Genomic DNA, 21,112 nt, shown 5'->3' with positions numbered 1-21,112 from the left:
ACAAGAGACAGAAAGACTGGGGAGAGAGAGAGAGAGAGAGAGAGAGAGAGAGAGAGAGAGAGAGAGAGAGAGAGATGACAAAAAAGACACAAAGAAATAGAGAAAGAGAGTGATGAGTAAAAACTGAGGAAGATAAAGAGAGAAAAACAGACAGACATGAGACGGATGACTGGCAGAGAAATATAACTGTTTAATGGAGATAAAGCAGATGGACAGACTAGCCGTCTAAAAGAGAGACTGGCACACACACACACACACACACACACACACACACACACACACACACACAGACAGACAGACAGATGTCTGGCAGAGAAATATAACTGTTAAATAGAGAGAAAGCTAAGAGACTGTCAAAGAGAGATAGATATATAGATGGACAGACAAAGGGAGACAGACACATCTACAGACAGATCAAATTTGAGAAAGAGACAGACACAGACAGACATGCAGACAGAAAAACAGACATGCAGATGTCTCAGACAGCTGAGAGGATATCTAGGTAAGGAATACATTACTGAGAGAAAAAGACATGGACAGATAGACAGATAGACAGAGGTAGAGAGAGAGGAATGAGACAGACGTGTGTGAGAGGATGTCTCGGTGAGGGCTGCCGTGCTGAAGGCCGATGCCGTAGCCTTTGGTATTTTGTGGATCTGCTGTAGCAGTGAGAGAACACTCATCATCCATCAGGGCAGCGTACTCCAACACGGCCATGTCCCACAGGAACACGTACGCCTCCTGCTTTACCTACACACACACACACACACACACACACACACACACACACACACACACACACACACACACACACACACACACAAAATTGGGGAAAGGAGTTGTCAGATTCTTAAATGGGTTTGAAAGATTTTCATTTTCTCTGAATTACATTCATCCGCACATTCTACTTTGTCTCTTATTTTTCCATCTTTTCTCCTTCTGCTACTACTTCTTCTTCTCCATGTTCTTCTCTATCTGCTACTACTACTTCTTCTCCTCCTTCTTCTTCTTTTTTATTTTTTTTCTCCTTCTTTTCTCTCTCTCTCTCTCTCTCTCTCTCTCTCTCTCACTGAGTCTCCTCTGACCACACTGTGATCACTTTTCCTGAGGACCAGGGTTGCCAAATCCCACAAAACCAACCCAATAAAACCTCTTCCTAGGCAGTGCTAATCAAAAACCCAAAACGCAGTACTTAAAAAGATCTGTCAGGCCATAAAAGTTTTACTGGCGTACAGTGCAGGATTTCATCTAATCATGTTTCAGCAAGAACAAGAGAACGAGGGAGATTTATTTTTCTGATCATGAGTGGGCTGATGCTATAAATATAGCAGTTTAGATCAGCGTTTGATTCAACATGCTCCAAACAAATTATACGACATTTTAAATCCAAACAGCCAGATCATTACTGCAAAATGAGCTGCAATGTTATGTTTGATTTATCACATGGGAGGTTTCGATGAGAAAACCCAGTAAAATATTCCTGATCGTTTTATTTTTCCTCCCACCAGCCACAACATAAAACCTCCTGACTAATAATGTCTACTTCCTCTATGTCCTGAACTACACAAGAACGCTGAATGTATGTTGGTATCTGGCACTAAGACGTTTGCAGGAGATCCTTTAAGCACTCTAATTTGTGAGGTGGGGTCTCTATGGATCAGACTTGGTGTATGATCAGCTGGATTGAACTCTTCATCAAGTTCCTCAAACTGTTTTTGTACAGTGTGTTGCAGTGTTGATGTGCAGAGAGCTGTCACCATGAAGGTGTAAAACCGCAGGTGGTCTGAATCAGTGCTTAGGTAGATAATACGGTTCATTAAAATAACATCAATATGAACGCAAGGACCAAAGGTTTCCCAGTAGAACATCACCCTGAGCGTCACACTGCCTTGATCGACTGTCATGATACCTCAGAGCAGGCCACCTTCTTCTACTGCTTGTTTGTCCATTTCTGGTGTCCATTGTAGGAGCTTTGGGTGGTGTGATATCTGTATCTGTTCTGCCTCCTTTTCAACATATCCAGCTTGAACTAAAGCAACAAACACAATGATCACAATTCAACACGTCGCCTTTCACTGGTCGCTAAATATCAAATTGGTAAACGGTTTAATTCTTCAAAGCAACAGCTTCAAGCAACATGGAGTTTCTGATGAAAAAGCCCACAGGTGCTGCTCCTCCAGAGATTAGAGCAGATATAATTGACCCCGGAAATACACGATGTGCCCCCAAAATCTGATTAGGTACAAACTCCAATGTATACAGACACTTGGTGGTGCTGCTCCTTGAAACAATGCACCCAAGAGAAACGCAAGAGATACCACCACACCACACAAGACCTGCTGATTTGGAGACGCTCAGATTAAATAGTCCAGATATCACACCATTGGACCTTGTCAAAGGCACTTAGATATTCACGCTTGCCCATTTTTCCTGCACACAGAGCAATATTTATAGTATTTTGCGATTGTTGCTTGTCAGACTGTAAGAACAGGTTTCCTGTTTCACACCGTAGGATCTCAGTTATCCAAATGTCAGACTGAACGTCAGTCAAAAACTGATGCGCACAAGTAAAGGCTCGTACGAAGTTTTACATCATCAACCCGTGACACGTCCAGACGGCTCATTCTTATGCTAACGGTTGCTAGCAGCAAACAAAAACAATCTGCTGCGTTCATTTTCTTCCTGACATGCCGTGATAATCAAAATGTCATACAAACACTCCTTTTCCCTCCATCTTGCTGGAGTGGCAGTGGGAGCTTAGTGGTTAAGGCTCTGGGTTACTGATCGGAAGGTTGGGGGTTCAAGCCCCGGTATCACCAAGCTGCCACTCTTGGGCCCTTGAGCAAGGCCCTTAACACTCTGTGCTCCAGGGGTGCCCAGGGGTGCCGTATCATGGCCGACCCTGCGCTCTGACCCCTGCTTCTGAACAAGCTGGGATATAAAGAACGAATTTCACTGTGCTGTAATGTATATGTGACAAATAAAGTCTATTCAATTCATTTCCACATTTTCCCAGAGGTTTGGGATGTTTGTCGCGCTAATCTCATCATCAGGTTTTCCGCTCCTATTGATGCTCCTCGTAGGAGAAGTCATGTTGGAATTCCATAGGACGGAAAAAAATATGATCTCAACATCCATTAATCTGTCGGTAAACTAACCGTAAATCATAGAATACAGACTACGGAATATAGGAATCTTTTAGGATTTTCAAAATGTGTCTTAAAAATGGCCAAAATCACACAGTGTGCACTTGGTTTAAAACACACCACTCTACGGGACGTATATGTGCACACTTTAAAGCCAGCGCTCGATATTTGGGTTGTTTTTAATATCGTATATATATTTTACACAATGCTGCTTTACGCTCAGCTTTATGTGCTACAGCTGGTCAGTTCTCTCAGCGATCACCAGACATTTTCCTTCCTGATTAACCCACTTGTTCTGACCGACTTGTTCTCTTGAACTTTTCCTTTTATTCTCTCTGCCAGGTGGAACTAAATATTAACGATCCTGAGTGTTAACGTTTGTTCTGAACTGCTGATGTGAGAACGACTTACCTCACTTCATTAATTGTCTGTTACACCATGGCGTTATCGGATTCAAGATTCTGATTGGTCAGAAGGTGTGGATTTTTCCCCCTCTGACAGGTTCTAGATGAATGACCTGTTCACAGGGACTCGCATGGTGGATACACCAAATTAAAAAAGATCATAAAACGTGTCTTTAAGGAGATGTTTATGTAAAATGGCAGGAGTCTCCAGCGTCTTTAGGCAATGACGATATTCAACATGACCAGCTGTCTTATTAATGTGAAGGCATTAAAACAAAAGAGACGATACTAAAATATCACTGGAGAATTGCTAAGATATACGATGTATAATGGGAATGTGCGAGGGACAGCGCCAGCTATAGGCAGAGCAGAAAATTGCCTCAGGCCGGGATGCGGTGTTTTTAATCAAAGCGGGCAGCGTAACTTGAAGATGGATTATTATTTGCATGTGGTTTATTCTGAGATCAAAAAAGCTTGAGTGCCATGACACGTTAGGACTTTATATTTAAAGTTTTATATTTGTTACAAGTGCTTTTTATTTTTTCTGAAAAGTGGAGGGAAGGAGGCTGGGGGACCTCTAAATGTCTAGAACCAGCCCCGCTCTGTACATTTTATTTGTTTTTTGATTTGCAATAGAAAAACAAAATGTGAAATACGATGCGAATTACAATAATCTTTCATTCCTTTTTATGATTTAATATTGAAAGCAGGAAAAGGAGAAAATGTTTCTTATTGTTTCTGATCACACGAAAACAGAAAATGACTTATTTATTCATCAGTACAAAATATGATCAATTTCCTGTGCAAGTGCACTAAATTTCCAATCTATTATCCAATCCCAACTAAAGGGAATTTCATTGGTCCTCTTTTCTCAGGAAGAAATGTCCACTCTGGCACTATTGCACAAATGATAGTTAATATGATATTACATACAGTATTATGATAATAACATATTGAAAGATCACAGTATAGTAGAACATTGGGTGGAGGCAGGGCAGGGCAGGATGGGGTGGGCCAGGGCATGGCAGGGCAGGGCAGGATTAGGTGTGGCTGGGAACAACTTATGGGGGGCTTTAGGGTTATTCAGAGTTGTTCTGCAAGTGTATGAAGATATAAGTACAGAAAAGCACATAGTGATCCATATGAACTTCTCAGGGCAAAGACAGTATGTTGGATGAAGCCACTGATGGGTTAAACGGTTTGTTTTACATCCGGGATGTTCAAAAGGACCAAAAAAACTATGCAAAAAAAATAAATAAAATAGAAAAAAATAATATATAATGTTCCAAATGAGGCGTAAATATTTCATATTTTTTACATTTTGAAGCAAAAAGTAAATTATTCCATCGTTTGTATTTGTTTTTTGGAATGAAATTTGCACGGATCGTAACGGCACACCTGTAACTATTTCAGATACTGATAAGAGCTGAAGAACATGCTGGGGACTTAATTACGTGTCACACTGTATGTAGCAAGTATTTGCTAAAAATTATTTTAAATTGATTTCTAAATTAGTGTGTGTTTCAGACGGACTGTAATGGCACATGCACGGTGTCAGTTTCCTCTCTGATGGGCTCATGCCACCTTTTCTAATTAGCAAAACATTTTCGGAAGGACACGAACCTTTCAAAGCAACAGCATATGAGATATCCTCTAAAACGCTGTGTTCCTGAGCTTCTGCATGTTGCCCTGGTGATCATTTAATAACAATTCACAGCAATTATTATTGCAAAGAGCAGAAGAAAAGAATAGAAGTAAACCCCCTCTGATACAGAATTACTGATTGCAGACTTCAGTGGCTGCTGAAATATTGCTCTCTGTACACAGAATAAAAAGAGGACAAGAACAAGAGCAAACAATAGACAGGCTGAGGTGTTTCCTGTGTTCCTCGCTGAAAAGATTACGCTCGGGTTTAATTTCAGGGTTAGAGAGAAATAATCAGCCGCGGCGTGGAATAATGTCGTTTAGTAACCGTTGCCCAAATCAAATCACAAGAATAACAGCTAGCGCATGCTAATGTTGTAATTTCCTGAAATAAATCCACGTGTGTTGTGGTGAGTTTGAGTCTGGAGTTTCTTCATCATTTATTCCTTTCTAAATGTTCTGCTTGATGTTGAACTGATGCTGAACTGTATGTTGGTGATCAGTAGATACACCAAGCGCAGATCAGAACACGTGTAAAACAGAGCGTGCGCTCGATCCTGTTTTACCAGTTTTTATCCTCATTAATAAAAAGGAACGACTGATTGAAAAATGTACAAAGTAAGATATTTAAAATGTAGTGAAGTTAAAGTAAAAGTCTATCCAAATGTAAATACTTTAGTAAAGTACACATTTATTAAAAGCTACTTAGGTACATTAACAAATTACATTTCATATATTAATGTCCACCGCTGACATACAAACACTTTACACCAGTGAAATAGGTTACTACTTGGTATTCTATTACTCAATCATGTCTCCACTCAGCAACAAAAAAGTCAAAAGCAAGAATAAAACAGAAATGAACAATCAATAAATTAATTTCATGGGTAAGGTTCATCCCAACTCCTAACCCATGAGATAACCTATGGAAGTGCAGACCTGCATCGGGCCATTACTATTAAAGGGTCAAAGCAGAAAACTGAACGATTTTCATATCTACTGAGAACAGATATTCATGAATGAGGAGTGAGGCTTGTTATGAACAGCAGGACTGTTTTTTATTCAAAATCATTCCCTCTCCCACAGACACTCAACCAAATCTACCCTCTCCCACAGACACTCAACCAAATCTACCTCTCCCACAGACACTCAACCAAATCTACCCTCTCCCACAGACACTCAACCAAATCTACCCTCTCCCACAGACACTCAACCAAATCTACCCTCTCCCACAGACACTCAACCAAATTCTGCTGTGTCCTTTTGCAAACTATTGACCAGTTCCACCTGTTCCCACAGAGGCACTGATCGATAACACCTGCTCCTGGAGAAATTTGAACAAATACTAACCCTTCTTGCAGAAGGTTTGACAAATACCACCCACTTCAGAAGAACATTTTGGTTGCCTCCTTGACCAGTACTAATTTTTTATAAAATTTTTGACTAATATCATCCTTCAGAACATTTTTATTTATGGCATTCAGGACTGATCCCCTTATTCAGCGCAGTTAAGGGCCATTTTCTGGGGGAACAGCAGTGGCAGCTTGGTGGTGTTGGAATTTGAACTCTCAACCTTCTGATCCAAAATCTAATGCCTTAACCCACCATTTGCCAAATCCTGTCTAATCCTGCAGACATTTGAACAATACTGCCAGCTTCTGCAAAAATAATTGATTAATACCATTCTCTTTAATTCTCTGCAGAAAGTTTGACCAATATCACCTGGACCCAGAGAAATACTGACCAATAACGCTTGCTCCCACAAAAAGACTGATCAATACCAAAGTCTAACCAATACCACTTGCTCCCAGAGAACTTTGGACCGAAACCAAGGTTTGATCAATATCGCCTGCTCCTACAGAAGGTCTGACCAATACCCCTCATTCGCACAAAATATATTGTCCAATACCATTTGCTTATGCAGAATGTTGGACAAATGCCACATGCTACATCTAAAAGGATTGGCCAATACCATTGCTTCTGCAGAAAGCCTGACTAATGTCACATGACCTTTTAAAGTTGTAACCAATGGCACTGGTTATGAACCTAAATCCTTCCAACTCTCTGATATCAACCACCTAATTAAGAAACCTGCCCTTCACCCTGTCAGCTGTCCAACTACAGTCCTCCCCTTTATATCCAAAATTTTAGAAAAGGTTGTAGCACAGCGGTTCTGCTCACATCTACTGAGGAATAACATTTGTGAAATGTATCAGTCAGGATTTCGGCCTCATCATAGCACAGAGATGGCGCTAGTTTAAGTGGTAAATGACCATCAACCTCAGTGCAGCTTTTGACACCATTGATCATAATCTCCTGCTTGCTGGACTGGAGAATGTTGTTGGAATAAAGGGAAAAGCTCTCTCCTGGCTCAGGTCTTATTTGACTGATCGCTATCAGTTTGTTGATGTAAATGGTGAGTTCTCCACACTCTCTGAGGTAAAGTTTGGTGTTCTGCAAGGATCTGTCTTAGGCCCACTGCTTTTCTCTTTATATATGCTGCCTCTGGGTGAAATTATACATAAACATGGTATTTGCTTCTGTTGCTATGCTAAAGATACACAGCTGTATATTTCAGCAAAGCCAGATAAAAGAGATCAGCTTAACAATGTTGAGAAATGTGGAAAAGGCATTAGACAGTGGATGCTTAATAATATTTTTTCTGCTCAACACAGATAAGAAGGAAGTTCTTTTACTAGGACCACATGCAGCTAGAAGTAAACTTTCCGATTCCGTAGAATCTCCGCATGGTGTTTCTGTTTCAGCGTGTACAGCAGTACATTTACCTTTATAGCATTTAGCAGACCCCCGTCTCCAGAGTGAAGTACAAAAGTGCTTTGAGTCTCTTTCAATGAATAAATCTACACTGGTACACTAAATTACAAACTTAAGATAAATCAGCCTACAACTCTGTTGAGAGGATGTTTTTTTTGATATAAAAGACAAAGCAAACCTTAAAAAGCAGTCAAAGACCTTGGTGTGATTATTGACTCAAGTCTTTCCTTTGAGGCTCACGTGAAAAATATTACAGAGTCTCCTTCTTTCACCTTAGAAATATTGCTAAAATAAGAAATATGATGTTATAGGAGGTAGAAAAACTAGTTCATGCTTTTGTTACATCGAGATTTACTCTCTGGGTGTTGGAGTAAAGTGCATAAATAAGCTTCAGTTAGTTCAGAATGCAGCAGCAAGGGTCTGAGATTTATATGACCACATCACCCCTGTTTTAATCATCTACACTGCTCCCAATTAAATCTTGCATTGATTATAAATACTACTACTGACGTATAAAGCACTTAACGCTCTTACCCCGCAGTATCTGATTGAACTATTGTAAAAGTATAATCCTTCATGCATACTTAGATCAAAAGGTGCAGGCTATTTGTTGGTACAGATTACAGAAGGGGGCAGATGTTTCTCCTATAAACCCCTCAGTTATGGAACAACCTTCCAATCAGTGTTTGGGACTCAGACACAGTCTCAGTGTTCAAGTCGATGCTGAAAACATTCATTTAGTCGAACATTTTGTCAGTAGGACTTCCTTAGGTCTTAGATCTTCCTTTTCTGGAGCCCCAACTTACACCCTCATCACACTGTATAGTGTTGTTAAACACTTTTGTTTGGTTGCAGTTGTAAAGATTAAAGTAAAAAAATACAAATAAGAAAATATAAATAAATATACACATTAAGTTATATATTAGGTGAAAATATATTTGTAGCAACAGTAAAAAACAGATGGCAGAAAAGTCGAAAGTTTCTTTTCTAACGAACGTTATAGCACATGTAACTAATTACATGCACATGTGCACATGCATCTGACTACATGTTAACATACTCTTCATAAATATTTGACCAAATCCACCTGCACGCAAAAAAAATACATTATGCACCAATAGTACAACGTGATGTGTCTTACATTTAAGGTTACTGAATTTGTATTTGGGGTTCCTCCAGGTTCTCTGGTTTTCTTTCACCTGCCAAAACTGTACTAATGGGTGGACTTGCTGTGCCAGCAAATTGGCCTTATGTGTAAATGAGTGTGTACATGGTGTCCTGCTAAGAACTGGCGTCACATCCAGGGTGTATTCCTGCCTCGTGTTTTCAGGACATGCTGCGGATTCATTGCCAGCAGCTGAACTACGAGAAATCACTTTAATGAAGATTGTTTATCTGTTTTTATGGTGTCGCTATTTTCAATCATTAAATAACCCACTATTGCAGAGAGAGAGAATTCTTTGCCATGGTGTTTTCTTCGGCACTGAGGGGTTTTCACTAATTGGAGTAAAGAAACTGTATATAAACTAAAGAACTGGCTTTAACACTAGAATTAAGGGCATCGTCACTCCTTTATCATAGAGTGTAACTAAACTTTTCATCTGCATTACCTTTCTTATTCCTTCAGCCGGAGAGTGCACACAGTTTTCCTGTCCTTGATGTTTGTTGATGGTCCTCCACAGCTCAGAGAATGTGCTGTCCTGCTCCAGTGGGTTCGTTCCCTTCATCTTGAAATATTCAAACACTGCTGAGTCTCTCACTGTGCCGTAATTAACGCCTGACTGCTGCGCCAGATCCTGCAGAGACCTACACACACGCGCGCGGAAAAGAAGAGTGTTACAGACGTGGATGGCTTTCTCATTGCTTCATTAGATAAGCAGGCGTGAGTCCCCGGAGAATTGTAGATGAAGTGAACACTATGACATACATGTCAGAAAAACAATTAACAGCGTAAGTGTTTTCTTGAAGTCGTTGAAGTCTGATGTGCATCAATGGTGTTAATTTAACTCTGCATTAATGAGAATGGCTCAGATAATTGGATTTGTTAATCGAGTGCGTGAGAGATGCGTCTGAAGTCAGCGCTGATCGGAATAACAATAACCAACCGGTCAAAGCCATTAATTGAACATCATGGACCATTGTCAATATACCAAGGTCTTCAGGAAGGAAAAAGAAAGTCGTTGGTAGTTTTATACCTGCATCTAAAGTACATCACCCAGTCTTCAGTACATCAGCACCATGGACAGAGGTGGCTAGTTTAGCCCAACCTTTACACATGACTTCAGCAAATGTCCACTTCTCTGCTTCACAGCCTCCATGATCAGGTTTCAATCCATAATTTTACACTGGTTCAACCTGATCTCCTTCCCAATATCCTTTATGATCACCTTCTGTTCTCCTCCCTGATCTCTTACAGTCTCTGTCTATTGTTGCTGATCTACGCCACCAGCTCTTCCTGATCTCCCCTATGATGACCATTTGATCTTGTCCACATTAATCAACTATTCCCTTCATGAATTTCCTCCACAATGTCAGCTTCATGTCTTCAAAAATCTCCATCTGCTCTCAATGATTTACTCCACGATCCCCACCCAATGTCTTCCTTGATCTCCTACTGATCTCCTCTTTGATCAAAACCTAATCCCCTCTACATTTGTCACCTATTCTCCAGGTAGATTAACTCCAGAACTGCCAGCAGATGTCTCCCAAAATCTCTATCTGATTTCAAACGTAAATTTAACCTGATTTTTTCGAAAATCTCTTCCATGATTCTTGCTTTCTCCATAAGTTTTCGTCTCCTCCATGACAAGTTTGAAATGGATTTTTCTCTTGATGAGTTTCGATACACACTGCACTCTGCTCTCAAAGTTCTGCCTTCGATACTATAAGTCATGCCATATTTAAAACTGTTAGACTTACACACTCAGCACTTGGCTTGTTGTCACTAGGAGACATTTTGTTACATTTGGTAAACACAAATCTGCTGCTGCTGCAGTTTCTCACTGTGTTCTTTTGGGATCAGTTGCTACTGTCCTGGGGTCACATTATTCAACACAACCGGGTATTTTTCACTTCTGTGTAGATCATCCAAAACATCCACATTACCACAGCTCCTATAACATGCAGTATCCCCACTGGGAATTTACTAAAATACCTATTTTAATTGTTTACCTTCATTATGTCCTTCCTCGTGCTTTCTATTTTCTTCCTTTGATCTCATCGTTGCTTATAGAATTGATTTTCCAAAAATCCTCTCCAATCTCTTCCATAAACTTTAATGGATCACCACCTTGATCTTCTTCATTATCTTCTCCTGACCTCATCCATCCTTCTGACTTCCTTTTTTGTCTCCTCAAAATCTTAAATAAATCACCTCCAGATCTGCTCAATGATCTCCTTCCTGATCATCTCTCACTTTTCCTGTACTTATATTCTCCATGATCTTATCCCAACATCCCCAAATCACTGCTAGATCATCACTTCCCTCTGATTTCCTTTCTGATCATCTTGTCTGTAAACTTTTCTCAGACTCCCCAATATTTTGAGCATTCGGTTCTCTGGAAGCAATTCAAAATTGGTGCAAAAATTTAGTGTTGGTCTAGTAATAAGACAGTTTGGGAATTTGGAGGAAAAGCATATTGCATAAGCACCATTAGTGAAGGGTTATACTGTACAGAGGAAACCAAAATAGATTAAATGGCTGAACATAAAATGAATGTGTCAGATCTAGAGGTGGACTGACAGTGGATTTTACCGACACTGATAGCTAGATTGTATCGTAATTCAAGTCAAGAAGCTTTTATTGTCATTTCAACCATATATATTTGACGCAGTACACAGTGAAATGAAACAATGTTCCTCCTGAACCCTGGTGCTACATACAACAACAATCACAGAAAACACAGGGCTGAGGACTAGTAAGTGTCCTCGCCTCATAAAGTGCATCGTATGAAACCTGGTGCAAACTGTGCAAAGACAATACAAGAGAGTGCAAGACAAATACACAAAACACAAAACAGCGCCGCCAGAAAACTTGTTGTATATTAAACACTGCGGTGTGTAAAAGAGAAAAGTGAACATTGTAATTAATAAAAATGTAGCAATAACAGCAATCCAAAAAAAGAGGTTCAAAAACGCCATGTAAATAACGGCATGTACTTCTTAGTGATAACTGATTAAATAACTGATAGTATTTAAAATAGATACTGGATATAAATATTGCTGGATGTAAAACAGTTTCAAAATTTACTACCAAAACCCCTCCCCAAAAAAACCCCAGTAGTGAATCATGAAAATGTGCTAATTAAAATAAATATGAATATATTATTAATAATAATGGGGTTTCTGCATGTTTTACAAAGTAAAATGTAAGACTTTATAAGACCTTAAAGAATAAAATGTAAGACCTGTATAACAACACACATATTGTTAGCAAATGGACTTAACCCTTAATAATTGTATTTTATTTGTATTAAATTTAATAACTAATAATAATATAATAAATATAAATATAACTTGAACTTTCTCATAGCTGGGAAAAAAAACAGTTTTACATCTGTGGTACAATCCAAGAGAAATGTATACCAATAACAGAAAGCTGATTGGCTGTTGTGTGTTGGTCTCATTTGTAGTTGAAACATATCGAAAAATTTTTAGACCAGTGCAAAAAAAGAACTACAAAAAAACATTCTAAAGTTCTAAAGTGCTGCGGGAGCATTTAAATGAGCATTAGAGGAAGCAGTACATGGACATCAGAAAATTAAGACCTGTTTGAAATTATTTACAACCTAAAACAGCAAATTTAAGACTTTTTAAGGCATAACATTTACATTTTTTAATTTAAGACTTTTTTTTTTACTTTTTAAGACTCCACAGAACCCCTGATTATAATATAATAAATATTGAGAAAAATAAAAGACATGCATTTAAAATTAAACAAAAAGTAACACTCCAAACAAATAAAGAGCTGCATCTAAAACAATAGAAAAAAACAGCACATGGTGTCAGTAATTCGCCTCTAGAGGCCACTCTCTTACTGCATAACGCTACCTGGAAAAACTATTGGAATTGATTTTTACTGACAATTCCAACAATCTACCATTGGTGCCGATTAATCGGCAAAACCGATTCGAGGCAGGAAAGTGAGTCTTACTTGACTGTGTTGTCCAATCTGTGTGAAGTGAGGTACACTGTGAGATTAGCTGTGTAAGATGAACACACAATGAGTGTGAAGAGCCACCAGCTTCCCAATGCGATTCTCACTGATACTGAAGCAACCATCGACTCCACACCTGAAGCACACAAACATACTACAATTATACTACCATTTAGTTCTATGTTCTATAGGACAAATGGTCAAATGGTACATCAAATCTTACAAGAAATGTCGTTATTGTGTTACCTTGTTGTGTGAAGGCTCCATAAACGATCCACACTGTGTTCAGTAAGTTGGTGTTGGCAGCGTTGGCTGTGGCACCGTTCTGGCGTGAGCAGACCGACTGAACACGGCGCAGGATAAAAATCATCACTCCCACCACGGGCACGGCGGCACAGAGACACACCCACACCGAGAGGTCAAAGGGCGCGAGAAGTGAAAAGATTGACAGTTTCTCCACAGACTTGCTCATTAAAATCCCTACAGAGTAATCCAGGTAGCGCTTGGTGAAGTCGACCACGCCCTCGCGCTCTGGAGTGATGGTGATTGCTGAAATCGCCAGGTCTGCCCTCTGCATGACACACAATATTACACATCAATAAACAGAAATCGTGAGAAGCTCAGACCAACCAACACCTATGCATACACCAACAAGGCATAACATGATGACCACCTGCCTAATAATGTGTTGGTCCCCTTTTGCTGCTAAAACAGTCCTGATCCTTTGAACATTAACAGCATAAACTTTTTCAGCAGTTTGAGCTACAGGAGTTCGTCTGTTGGATTGGACCACACGGACCAGCCTTCGCTCCAAACGTGCATCAATAATCCTCGTCCCCCACGACCCTGTCACCGGTTCACCACTGTTACTTCCTTGGAGCACTTTTGATAGATACTGACCACTGCAGACCAGGAACATCCCACAGGAGCTGCAATTTTGGAGATGCTCTGACCCAGACGTCTAGATGTCACAATTTGTCAAACTCACTCAAATCCTTACACTTGCCCACTTTTCCTGCTTCTAACATCAACTTTGAGGACAAAATGTTCACCTGCTGCCTAATAAATAAATCCACCCACTAACAGGAGCCATGATGAAGATCATCAGTGTTCTTCACTTCACCACTCAGAATTCTATTACTTCATAATGTTATGCCTGATTGGTGTATGTATAGCATTGCTTTGTGCTTCTGAACAGGCCATGCCCACAAGCTTCAACTGTAATTGCCCACAAGAGGCAAAAACTACAATTAACACAAGTGACTTGCCACTAATGTGGACACGAGTTCAGAATGAACATTGATCTTCACTAATGAACTCTGATGTAGTTCACTAATTAGTGCACTTGATTCTGCAATGTGAGGTTCTACAGAGAACCAAAACTAAAACATTGAAACTTGAGTATTGTCCTGCTTTAAATCAACATGTTGGTGATTGCTGATTGGTCATTCACGATTGCCTTGTTAGTGAGTTCCCCGATCAGTCCATCCCAGGAGCCATTGAGTTGTGGAGAGCCGTATTTTCCATCTGCAACCTGATAGATCTCATATTTAAAGCCAAGCATTTTGGCCAAGGCATCCAACACGTCGATGGAGAACCCTTTATAACGCTTCGGTTGTCCAAGTGTGCTCTCGGCTGCCATCACAAAGGGTTCCTCCTGAAACACACCACAAAACTACACTTTGGTACTCCATTCACACGGACAGCTCTGCTAACGCTGTAATTAACGTTGCTAGCGCTCCAATTAGCACAGTTTGACAAGAATGATTTGGACACCTGATAAAACTTAACAGGCAGCAACTGAGCTGAGGTCTTCTATTATACAATGAGATTCCTAGTTATCTATTAACTTCGCCATGCTGGAGAAAACACAGGCTTATTAAAATGGAAATAGAGCTTTTAAAAGTAAAGTAACAAATACTAAATTAAAGAGAGAATGTTTGCAGAGCTAAAACACACACACACACACACACACACACACACACACACACACACACACACACACACACACACTGCAACAGCAATGAGTGTGCAAATTTAGCATTTATTTACTGCAGTTGGGGTTTTTAAAAGTTGTAAAGAAAAGATACCAATGATGCCCTGGTTTCCTGAAGCAGATCAGAGAAGCTTAGCCGATCAGGAAAACCCCATAAATGAGGTCTGGCTGCACAGTGGTGGAACCTAAACTGTTTATAGTTTAAACTTGTCACATCATGACAACTTTGGCTCAGGCTCCATAATAACAGATTTATTGCAGAAGGTAATTTTGTACAGCCAAAGATCTGGGCTTAAACTGACTAATGGCCTTACAGAAAGCAGGTCATTACAGAATGGCTTACAGGTGAACTAGGACTGGATGAATTTCTAGTAATCAGATTGTTCACTGTATCAGTCTAATCTGATATCCAATCATTTTTTTCAATTATACTGTATATAATTTATTATACAGTATATCCGACAACAGGGGTCCCCAAACTAGGCCCGAATATGGCCCGCCTCCACATTTAGTACAGGCCTCTGAACAGTGCCAGAGACATATTTTGAATGTGTAATTTTAAACATGTGTTTTACTCACACCTGTATTTGGTAATAAATGTTGGATTTCAACCTAAAATTTCCCTGTAGTTATTAATAGAGGTTGAGGCACTGATTTTCTTGTTTCTGTTTGGCACCTGACACATTTAATAGCACATTTTCGATTACCAATGATTATGAAAAAATGCTATTATAAAAAAAATGCTATTATGACAGTAATAATGCTCTTTTAATAGGCGATATACAGTATCTCTTGAAAAGTGACGCTCATTTGTCTGTACAGTGCAGAACAAAATAATAAACTAATCCAGGATAGGAGGCAAAATAAATACTCTTTAAAATTAGAATAAAATCTCCACAATTATACTGGTGTCACTCCGGCATGTGTCATTTTCTGTTGTCCCCTATTAATGAAAGAAAAAAATATGTGGCCCTCAGAGAAACATAGAAAAGTTTGCCGACCCCTGGGCTAGTTTTTCCTCATATCTGTATATACACTGTGTATAACTTTTGTACAGGTGTCAATACATTATACATATTCCATATTGTACATTTTTATAATCCCACATTTTCTACATATATTGTAGGGAGGTTGAGAGGTTGAGGTTCAGGTTGAGGTTCAGGTTGAGGTTGAAAAAGTCTGGGTAAAAACACATCATCATAACAGCAAAATTCAAGAATGGCCTGGGTGAAGGTTGAAGAAAACTGGTTCAAGAGAAAATCCTGCAGTAAAAAGTAAAGTAAAAAGCTCATAAACCAGTCCATAATATCCTGCCAGATCCAAACATTTTATTATGCTAGGAAAAAAATCACTAGCTGCCATGCCATCTGGGGCTGAAGAGGGTCATTTAGAACCCTCCCTCACAGCCTCTGGGAGTTAGCATTATGCTATTGATGGCTATTTTATACACAATTGACAGTCGGAGTAACGTGTGTTAGTATGAATAGAATCACTCTTGTGTGAGATTTTTCAATCTCGACATGACCTTATGAATTATAAGAACATGAGGAAAAATTGTGGGGGGAAGTGGAAGTGGCAGCTCATTGGTTAAGAGTTGCTCATCAGAAGGTCAGAAGTTCAAACCCCAGTACCTCCAAGCTGCCACTCATGGGCCCTAGAGAGAGGCCCTTAACCCTTGTGTTTCAGGAGTGCTGTTTCATGGCTGACCCTGTGCTCTGACTCCAACTCATAACATCTCTTGGATATGCAAAGAAAAAATTTCACTGTCCTGTAATGTCCATGCAACAGTAAAAAGCAACTTTACCCCCTTTATAAACTTGCTCTCATGCCTCTTAGTTCAATCAAAAGCCAAAATGTTTACAGATCAGTATATTTTTTTAATCTGGCATATACTTCTGATCTCTAATGTTGAACAATCAATAGCAGCTCAATTAATTAATAATGGTTTTTCTTATTCCGCATGACAAACGCTGAAACATTAGAAATAGAAGTAAAAGATGAAGAATATCATTACTAATTATTTCACCAAAATCATCTAAAGAGAGGAGAGCAGGGATGAAGGTGAGCACAAACTGAACCCACACTTTCTTGAGCAAAACAAGAAAACATCCTACAAATAGTACATGCTGTGAATTAATTATCTACTGAAGCCGACGCGGGGACAGGAGGGCTCCTGAGCCCGGCAAGAAAAACAATAGGTGGCAGATGTAAAATATGACTCTGTAAGATTCAGCAAAAAAAAACCACACAAGTACAGAAGAAACTTGTTGACCCAAAGCTTGTTCACCTTAGACTCCACGAGGGGCCAAAAAACAGGGTCAGGAATTCATCAACAAAGTGAAATCAAAACATTGTTATAAATAGCAGAAGATCTTCTCATGATTGAACAGACATTCTCAGATGTAAATCCCATAGCGATATCCAGGCACTGAAATAACTCATATTAAACTCTATCATTTAGTAATTAACAACACAAAACTGTTGATGGAAACCAAACAGCATGTGGGCACATGGAAGCTGAATTATTAAGATGTTGGATTTTGGACTTCTGAGCAGAAAATTGCGAGCTCAAATCCCAGCATCACTAAGCTGCCACTGCTGGGCCTTTGACCAAGACCCTCAACCTCAATCTGCTCAGTACTACAAATAGGATAATTGTAAGTCAATCTGAATAATGAATAATGACATCTGCCAAACGCTAGGAGAACGTTTTCCCTGCTGTCCAGTTAATCATTTAATTATGTTAAATCCGGAGTTGCAAACAAAATCCTATTTATGTCCAATCAATCCAGAAGTCTGTCAACGGCATCTACGAACATCATTCATGTTGCTTCAATCCAATCAGAAACAAACTGTAATTTATATCAACAGTCGACTACAATCAGTGGTGGACAGTAAAGAAGTAGATGTAATTTGTTAATACACTTAAGTAGTTTTTCCGTGTGTTTGTACTTTACTGAAGTATTTCCATTCGCGGAGACTTTTACTGTAACTTAACTACATTTCCAAATCAAATATTTGACTTTTTTACTCAACTACATCAAACTTATAGACACTTAACCGATACCCATTTATAAACCCTAGTTTATACAACTGTATAACCTCTTTATGTGTGCAATGCTGCTTCAAGACAACGTGCAGTGTTAAAAGCACTCTACAAATAAACAGCAGTTGAATTGACTGCTCCATCTAATTTGGGCACAAATCCATCTCGACCATTTTCCCAAATATCTTCTGAACCACTTTACTTACAGTAGTTTTCAGGCGAGCAAAATGTTTCTTTACGGAAGTCACTAATAAATGTTCATCAGCCTGATGTTTGCTTCGACGTACTGCCTCTCTTCACTGGTTAAAGACATGAAAGTGGCAAGTTTGGTGTTTCTCTTTACAATCCTTCACTCCCCCGACCTGCGGTGTGACCTCGAACCAGAGGTGTGGAGCAAAACGAGGACTTTAATAATAAGTAGGAAGCAGACATTATAGATCCTCTGGTGCCTTACTGAGCCTGAAGCAAATTCACTTGCAATAGGTGAGATAAGAGCAAAAAACTGTTTCACCATCACCTTTTAAATGACCTTCTCTGGCGCCTCAGGTTCAAATCTCAGTGAACCCTTCGGAATCTCTACATGATTGTGACCATGCTCGATCTCCAAAATGCTGCTAATGTCCTTTTAGGCTTAAGCAGAACTGTTTCAGAAATGATCTTCATACTGCTGCACGGTCCAGATGGCTTTCACAAAGGCAGACAGATTGACATGAGCTGGTCCCTGGTCTTCTTCTTCATCTAAACATGCTTACACCACACGTGTTCTTGTGCCAGTCACAGTTTAAATTCTATTTTATTTGTAGATCATTGTCCTAAAGCAGCGAGACAGAAATATACAAATAAAAAAAATTATGTTAAATTCATACATTTCTCCTTAATAAGCAAGCCAGAAGTGATGGTGTTGAAAGAAAACCTCCCTGAGATGATTTGAGGAACAAACCTTGAGTGGAACCAGACCCAAAAGGGAACTCATTCTTATCTGTGTGATGTTAGTTACTGACACTGTGAGCCCTTATAAAGAAAACATCTGTAACTGTGTACTTTACAGTCAAACAGGAACTAATGAGTTTTTATTAATATGAGCAGCAGATGTCTGAATTCATTAAAGCTTTAACATAAAGTCTTCTTTAGGTTACGTCTACACTAAACCGGATACATTTCACAACTGTGATATTTCGTCTGATTTTGTTTTGAATTGTTTCCCAGAACGATTGCTTATGTCCCTGTACTGCACGTGAGTAAAACGCCTGGCGCATATTTACTTTCCCGGCTCTTTGAAAAGTGGTGGCGACGTCTAGGGAAGGCAGTCACATGACAAAAAATGCCCCATCGTTTTCTGCGACGCGAAAACGACATTTTCAAATGAATCCACTTTGAAGAACGTTTTAAAAAACTGAAAACCAGTAGTGGACGAAGTACACAAACCATGAACAGTAGTTGAGTTAAAGTAGAGCTACACTCAGTAACATATTACTTCTGTAAAAGAAAATAGAAAACTTTCACTTGAGTAAAAGTACAAAATTAATATGATTTATTGTCTATAAGGTTCCTATTACAGACGCTGGACTTTAAATCGAAATGTCATGAGTTTGAATAACAGCCACAACAAGCTGCCACTTCTGGGCCCCTAAGCAAGGCCCTTAAACCCATGGCTGCTCAGTTGTATAACTGAGATAAATGTAAGTTGCTTTGTACCTGTATGTATGTTCCATAACATAATATGTTAAACTGATGTTGAACTGTATGTTGGTGATCAGTAGAAGCACTGAGCACCAATCAAAACACGTGTAAAACAGGGCGTGTGCTCGACTCTGATTGGTGACTCGCTGCGTGTTTGACCACCTTTTTATCCTCGTAAATAAAAAGAAACAACTGGTTTCATGAAACGTAATAAAAAGGAGGAGATTTGACTTTGAAATGTAGTGAAGTAACAGTCGAAATCTCCTGAAATGGAAACACTTCAGTAAAGTACAGAGATCAAGAAAAAGCTACTTAAATACAGGAACAAATTCCATTTCCATAATTACTGTGCATCACTGCTGAAAATGGCGGCCGTGGATTAATTGTTCACTGATGATGACTTGAGTACAAACTTCTTCATGGCAAATGTATAACTGTTTGTAGGAAGTTGCACCTCATACGTATGTAAGTTACACAAGCGATGTTACACCTCTGGGTTGTCCTGACGTCTCATTCTGGTTAAAAGGAAGAGAGCTGAGTGTTTCGATGGCAGAACGCCTGTTTCAACTTTTGTGATCTTTGTGTAACTCTATTTGTGTTGTCTCTACAGGCTGATAAATGTGTCATCACTGCTCCTGCAGGTTGGTCAGTATACGGAGAACATCCGCTTTGTATCCATGTCATGACGTAATTTGTGAAGCCGGCTCCAAGGTTTCTCTGAGCAGTGCGCCAAATTCTTCAGCTTGCTGCTCGGAAAACTTTAATTTATCACAGAGCCGAGACGATGAAGTGAAAGGAAAGACAACACACCAGCAGCTGTTTAACTTCAGCTCGGACCTGAGAAATGAGACCTCTGATTTATTACCCCTATGAATTATCGCCAAACAAACGATCCAGATGCTAGATGCTCACTTAATATGAAACTGTGTTTATGAATCGGTTAATCACTTAGAGGTTCGCTTCTAGGGGATATCACACACACACAGTTCTACACAATATTGTTTAATAGAGTGTTAAATTGCATACCAGTAATGTAGCAACTCTCAGCAAAACCCCTTGCATCCCGCTGTCCACTTTACTCTCCTTCAAACTGCCGTTCATGCCACGGAGGGAGTCCCATACTGCTAACTGCAAGATGAGAGTGCAAAAGAGAGAGAGAGAGAGAGAGAGAGAGAGAGAGAGAGAGAGAGAGAGAGAGAGAGAGACAGCTCATAAGATAAAATGTCAACATGACTATCTCAAACATCAGCGCTACAAAAACAAATG

At 39.5% G+C, this 21,112-nt stretch overlaps 1 pseudogene; it reads right to left on the bottom strand.

The window, feature by feature from the left end:
* The window catches only part of LOC124390429, a 251,268-nt pseudogene that overhangs the window by 8,553 nt on the left and 221,603 nt on the right, over positions 1-21,112 (bottom strand).

The sequence above is a fragment of the Silurus meridionalis genome, chromosome 8 (genome assembly GCF_014805685.1).
Source record: "Silurus meridionalis isolate SWU-2019-XX chromosome 8, ASM1480568v1, whole genome shotgun sequence".
NCBI classification, from domain to species: Eukaryota; Metazoa; Chordata; class Actinopteri; order Siluriformes; family Siluridae; genus Silurus; species Silurus meridionalis.
Note: the sequence above shows the minus strand (reverse complement) of the source record. Positions and strands in the feature narration are given on the sequence as shown.